At 32.0% G+C, this 7,827-nt stretch overlaps 1 pseudogene; it reads left to right on the top strand.

Annotated features, from left to right (window-relative positions):
• LOC132546096 (tolloid-like protein 2) overlaps positions 1-1,795 on the top strand; it is an 8,638-nt pseudogene extending 6,843 nt beyond the window's left edge.
• The last annotated feature ends 6,032 nt before the right edge of the window (positions 1,796-7,827 follow it).

Raw genomic sequence — 7,827 nt, 5'->3', positions numbered from 1 at the left:
TATGTCCTATTTTTTAACATTCACTTCAACTTTATCAGCACAATCATAAGTTCATGTGTAGTTTGATGGCTGATGTGAACAACATAAAAATAACGAATTAAAGTTTACAGACGTAAAAAATAAACAAAAGATACTCAATTAAACTTGCATCATATCATTGCATAATATTTGTTATGTTTGTGTGATCACTTAAAGTAATGGGATTAAAGATTTCCGCAATTTTGAGATAGAACTTTGACCTTACTGGTGTATTAAAGGATCAGTGGACAAGGATATGCATCACCCAGTGAATTACACGTTGTACATAATCTTTTCATTCTTGGAATAGTTTTCTACCATTAGTTATTTCAAGGTCGTGTTCTCATAATCTTAACTTGGTGAAAAACATTCTTAGATTAAAATCAGGCAGATTAAAGTTTCTGTTTTGTAGTCTTTTTTGAGAGGTTGGTATATAATTTATATATATATATACTTATAAATACATACTTATTATCTATTAATAGAAATTGATAAAAAGATATTCTGTGACATGTCATGTCATAAGTTAATTAAACAGATGTTTAAGGTAGATAAAGTATGGTATTTATTGTTACAGTTCATAAATCCAGCGAAATTTTAAAACTCCACTTCACCACGGATAGTACGGCCTATGAGTCCGGATTTTCCGTGAACTACGAGGTGTTGAGTTCAGAAGTAGACGAGACCTGCGGAAATAATGACAACTGTTCCAGCTGTAACACCTCGATCCGGCTGGACTACTTTGGGTGTTGTTATTGCTCTCGTGGACTCGCTACCCCTGGTTATTCACTGAACTCTACTGGCGGTAAGTGGAATTCTCTGAAAGTCTCGCACAAAACGAGATGAGGCATTAGCGAGCAGTTGGTAACAAACTAGAAATTATACCCTCTAAATCGGACGTAGCAAGAACAAGTTTTATATCAGCACATGTTCAGTGTCAGAGAAACATCTTTGTAGTAGTGTTAGTTAATATAAATTGGTCGACTCACGTTTTAGGACCTACGGAACCAAATCAATCACAATTTGTAATTACTCAGCACTTACGTTAATAGCATCGATGTTTGAACACAAGTAACGACTGTCTAGATTCATAGAAACATACCTGTAAAATGCTCCAAATGGTATATTTTAGCAGTGTGAATTGCATCTCGGACTGCAATCGCCTTCAAAAGCAAACAACATGAAGTTTACAAGTTAAACTATCTACCCACCAAGGGGGAAAGCCAACATTTTACATCTGTCTATAAATTCACTCTAGATACATTGATATGTGCAAAAACTATACTTTTCCATGAAGCCCAAAAAATCCAGATATCTTTCATGTATTATGAATTGTAAAGTTAAACCCCAAGAGGGCACACTCTTTCACCAAATATCAATTTTAGTAGGGACTGTATTTAACAGAATCCCAGCCGCCCATTGGCTTATTTAGTTGCATGAGTTTCATAAAAGTTGCGGGAGGTCTTATACCTAATCACCAGGGATCGATCCGCCGATCCCACTGGATATTATCGTACGTCAGTCTGAGCGAACAAGAACGGTTACTATCAGCTGAAAACGTTATTTCACAAATATTGTAAAATGATATAAATCTAATTTTGATACAATGGTGAATAATTTGATACATTAAATTTTTCTTTCAGTTTACTCCAAAAGTCTGCTGCTTCAGATGCTGACCAATATAGCACATCACGCACAGATCTTAGAACAGTACGCTCGTGACGTGGAGACTGAGGCGAACAACGCCAAGAACTTGGTCGCCCAGAGTTTCGGCTGACTGACTGACTGACAGACGTTGTGTCTATTTTAGTAGATTTACATAACTCAAAAAATATTCTAGTTAATGTTTTCCATGGAAAGATTTATAATCGAAGTAGTTTAATTTATTTTTCATTGTACTGTATGTTGTTCTACAGTTGTATATAAAGGTGTTGTTCTATTGTGTGTTTTTGTTCAATCCTTCAGAGGGACAAACTGGTCACAAAACCCATCTACATCGTACATATGAAAGGGAAACGTTATAAACAGAATATTTCTGTTTTCTCGATACATATTTTGGTATCATTTTTGTATTATTTAATTTCACTTTTGTTGCGCACCTGTAGTCAATATATATATATACACTTCATTACTTCCTTCAGTTTCTAAGAAAATTTAAACCCACATCGTTAAAGATATTCTTTGCTGGTATAGAAACTCTCTTTGCTCATTTTATCATTACGAGCAACTTTACAATTTGACGCTAATTACTTACATTACTGTTGGTATTTATTTAAGGTAAGACCTAATTATTTCACTTAATATCTATTTCTTTAATGTGCCCGACGTTCTAGGTTTTCATTTTCCGTTCTACTTTGAATTAGTTTGTGATATTCTTTTCAATTGGTTCTATAAAAAAAATAATCATTAACGATATTCCATTTCAAAGATATGCCTGGAAAAATCGTCTTTTATCTTAATTACCGACTCATTGTATACATGCCCTACTAGAGAAAACTGTACTAGGTCGCCATCAGCGTTTTAAACATTTGTTTGTGCTTATGTTGATTTCCCTATATCTGCTTTAAGTTGTAAGTTTTCATCCATTGTCACACAGAGTCGCAGAAGATTGAAACATCGGTATGATTTATTTTTATTCATAATTCCACACATAATATGCAATATGCATACTTCTCAATTCGAAATAAAAACACAATTAGACATGGGTGATGTTTCGAATTTTCAGAAATCAATATTTTTATTTGGCATTCAAAATATTGTCTTTTTTTTTTTTTTTTCGCTGAAAAATAAAATTTCAAAAATTCCTCAATGTTAACTTGTTCACTTGTGTTTTCGAAGGACAGACCCGTTTGTGCAACCAGATGTCTCATTTTACTTGTTCATGGTTGCAACAAAAAAATCAACAGTGATTTATAAGCAAATTAAGGTTTTATTCCACACCGAAGCATGATAATACCTAGGATCTGGGGTTATTCTCGGCCAATTTTCTCGCTTTTGCTAATACCAAGTGAGTGATATGAGTAAGTCCTTTCATGTTAAATGAAAAACAAGCAGATACATACATGTAATTAAGCAGAAAAAATTGTCCTAATTTTAACCAAGTTTGTAAAGGATAAAGCTATATCGGTATTACTGACAGAAATAAAATCCTTACCTTGTCATGAAGTTTGACTGTGGCGTAGAGTGCGTGTGTCTGTGAAGGTGAATGACTCATGTTATTTCATAGTTTTTACATTTGTATTTTGAATTGGCATAAAAGTAAAAATCACAAAATATGTTTTACCTCTACAATTACAAATGTTTTCACACAAAAAATTATGCTTTTAATTGCTTAACAATGGTTCTTAATATTGTATATAATTGCAGATATATCGCATCTGCCACCATAGATTAAAAATAATTAATTAGATATTCTGTTTCCTGAAATAGGTAAAATATATTCAATTTTCTTAAAATCTGAAAAAAATTTAAGGATTTTGAGAAATATGGTACACGTGTAGCTGACTCACAATTTCTGCAAATTATGAAGAATATCGAGCTCTTACAAGCTTATTCATGAGGTAACATAATCACATGTTTCAATATCATTAAGTTGTTAAAATTGTCATATAATACACACGTTATATTGTATGATAAGATAGTACTTCCTTTATTCCAGCATATGTATAACAGGAATCATTTATTATCCGAAACTTTAACAAGATATATACATAGAATATGAAATGTAATTCATAGCTTTAATATATAATATGCGCGAGGATAAGGTCGTTCATGTCATATGGATCAATTTGTACGTGGCTTCGACTAGAGACCCAGGTATGTACATGTTAGAAATAAGCGATAATTATAACCCTGACCTAGATAACAGCGTCCATTTGCTGTTGGGAAATTCCAAGTGCTGAATTGCACAAAGATAGGATAAGATTAATTGTTATACATTTGAAGGCTAACAAAAGATAACTTGTTCACCCCAGACAAATAAATAAAGAAGTAAAGTGTTTCCTTTCTCAAGTTTTGTGCAGGAACGTTAACCACAAATGTGTTTACTCTCGCCGCCTTTTCTCTTTGAACGATTAAAAAAAAAAAAAAAACATAAATCTCAATGTTTAAGAATTTTCGAAACTGATTGTTATTCTCATGTAGAAAGTTTATGCAAGTAGAATATAATTTAAGACAAAGACTTTGTTTTTATTTTACGTTCATTTCGGAAGGTCAGTCTTACGTTGGTGTTCATAGATTAGTGCGTTACGTTGAATTCGATAGGTCAGTTAGTTACGTTGATTTCTATGGGTTAATCTGTTAAGTTGGTTTTCATAGGTCAGTTTGTTACGTTGAATTCGATAAGTCAGTTTGTTACGGTGATTTCGATTAAGCAGCTTTTACGTGGATTTCGATAGGTTTGTTTATGATGTACATCATAGATTAGTTTGTTACGTTGATTTCGATTGGGTAGCTTTTATGAGGATTTTGATAAAGTAGATTGTTACGTTGATTCCGATTGGTTTGTTTATGATGTACATCATAGATTAGTTTGTTACGTTGATTTCGATTGGGTAGCTTTTATGAGGATTTTGATAAAGTAGATTGTTACGTTGATTCCGATTGGTTTGTTTATGATGTACATCATAGATTAGTTTGTTACGTTGATTTCGATTGGGTAGCTTTTATGAGGATTTTGATAAAGTAGATTGTTACGTTGATTCCGATTGGTTTGTTTATGTTGTACATCATAGACTAGTTTGTTACGTTGATTTCGATTGGGTAGCTTTTATGAGGATTTTGATAAAGTAGATTGTTACGTTGATTCCGATTGGTTTGTTTATGTTGTACATCATAGACTAGTTTGTTACGTTGATTCCGATAGGTTTGTTTATGTTGTACATCATAGACTAGTTTGTTACGTTGATTTCGATTGGGTAGCTTTTATGAGGATTTTGATAAAGTAGATTGTTACGTTGATTTCGATAGGTTCTTTTGTTCGGTAGGCTAGTTTAGTGAGTTGATTTTGATAGGTTATACGAGTTTCGGAAAATTTATCAAAAGGGAAAAAATACAATATTGTGTCGTTTGTAAGCTAAAATAAGTTATAAGAACTAGAATGAATTTGAATTATGATTCTTAAATTAAGTTAATTCTTCAAACTGTTTACTGTGTATAGAACTTGGACATTGTTCTATATAAAGAAAACATTTACGTTAGAACTTTTCTTATTCACCGTTTCAATTAACACTTAACGACACATATCTTTACGTTAAGACAAGAATATGATGATATTTTTACCTTTCAACGATCAATGACGCAAAATATTTGTCTAATATGATTTTATTTTTACAGTTTTTACTTTATTGTTCCTCCCTCCCCTTAGGATATGTTTTATAAATGAAACAAAGGAACTATTCCTTGTAATCTTGATTACGATAAACGTTTCGGAAGGCTCAACAACGGGTCACGTTACAAGTATTCAAGAAAATACAATTATATGAACGTGGTATACAGACGTATTAGACTATCCATCCGATTTCTAAAACACAAGCACGATACCATAATATACAAAACAATGCATTACTTGATTGCTAGTAATGCTGTATATCTGTAGACGTTGGAAAAACCATAGACAAGGTCTTCACGTTCATGTTGTGGTTGGTGTGTTTATTTTGGAGGTATACATGACAACATAAGACTTAAAATATGTCGGTGAAGTAATACCAAGCTTGTTTTCTTTGAGGACAATTGGTAAGAAAACAAGTAAGTAATGAGATTGAGGCCAAATTTACCTCGTCGGGTTGAGTAGTACAGACGTTACACTAATTCAACTACCACGTATAAAATAACGTTACTACAGACAATAACACTACCACGTATAAAATAACATTACTGTCAGACAATAACACTACCACGTATAAAATAACATTACTGTCAGACAATAACACTACCACGTATAAAATAACATTACTGTCAGACAATAACACTACCACGTATAAAATAACATTACTGTCAGACAATAACACTACCACGTATAAAATAACATTACTACAGACATTAACACTACCACGTATAAAATAACATTACTGTCAGACAATAACACTACCACGTATAAAATAACATTACTGTCAGACAATAACACTACCACGTATAAAATAACATTACTGTCAGACAATAACACTATCACGTATAAAATAACATTACTGTCAGACAATAACACTACCACGTATAAAATAACATTACTGTCAGACAATAACACTACCAGGTATAAAATAACATTACTGTCAGACAATAACACTACCACGTATAAAATAACATTACTGTCAGACAATAACACTACCACGTATAAAATAACATTACTGTCAGACAATAACACTACCACGTATAAAATAACATTACTGTCAGACAATAACACTACCAGGTATAAAGTAACATTACTGTCAGACAATAACACTACCACGTATAAAATAACATTACTGTCAGACAATAACACTACCAGGTATAAAATAACATTACTGTCAGACAATAACACTACCACGTATAAAATAACATTACTGTCAGACAATAACACTACCAGGTATAAAATAACATTACTGTCAGACAATAACACTACCACGTATAAAATAACATTACTACCAGACAATAACACTACCACGTATAAAATAACATTACTGTCAGACAATAACACTACCACGTATAAAATAACATTACTGTCAGACAATAACACTACCACGTATAAAATAACATTACTGTCAGACAATAACACTACCACGTATAAAATAACATTACTACCAGACAATAACACTACCACGTATAAAATAACATTACTACCAGACAATAACACTACCACGTATAAAATAACATTACTGTCAGACAATAACACTACCACGTATAAAATAACATTACTGTCAGACAATAACACTACCACGTATAAAATAACATTACTGTCAGACAATAACACTACCACGTATAAAATAACATTACTACAGACAATAACACTACCACGTATAAAATAACATTACTGACAGACAATAACACTACCACGTATAAAATAACATTACTGTCAGACAATAACACTACCAGGTATAAAATAACATTACTGTCAGACAATAACACTACCAGGTATAAAATAACATTACTGTCAGACAATAACACTACCCTACCACTACCAGGTATAAAATAACATTACTGTCAGACAATAACACTACCACGTATAAAATAACATTACTGTCAGACAATAACACTACCACGTATAAAAGTATAAAATAACATTACTGTCAGACAATAACACTACCACGTATAAAATAACATTACTGTCAGACAATAACACTACCACGTATAAAAGTATAAAATAACATTACTGTCAGACAATAACACTACCACGTATAAAATAACATTACTGTCAGACAATAACACTACCAAGTAAAAAATAACATTACTGTCAGACAATAACACTACCACGTATAAAATAACATTACTGTCAGACAATAACACTACCACGTATAAAAGTATAAAATAACATTACAATAACACTACCACGTATAAAATAACATTACGACAATAACACTACCACGTATAAAATAACATTACTGTCAGACAATAACACTACCACGTATAAAATAACATTACTGTCAGACAATAACACTACCACGTATAAAATAACATTACTGTCAGACAATAACACTACCAGGTATAAAGTAACATTACTGTCAGACAATAACACTACCACGTATAAAATAACATTACTGTCAGACAATAACACTACCACGTATAAAATAACATTACTGTCAGACAATAACACTACCAGGTATAAAATAACATTACTGT

This window comes from Ylistrum balloti, unplaced genomic scaffold (assembly GCF_031769215.1).
Source record: "Ylistrum balloti isolate Yb309-2 unplaced genomic scaffold, AGI_CSIRO_Ybal_v1 Utg369874, whole genome shotgun sequence".
In the NCBI taxonomy this organism is placed as follows: domain Eukaryota; kingdom Metazoa; phylum Mollusca; class Bivalvia; order Pectinida; family Pectinidae; genus Ylistrum; species Ylistrum balloti.
Note: the sequence above shows the minus strand (reverse complement) of the source record. Positions and strands in the feature narration are given on the sequence as shown.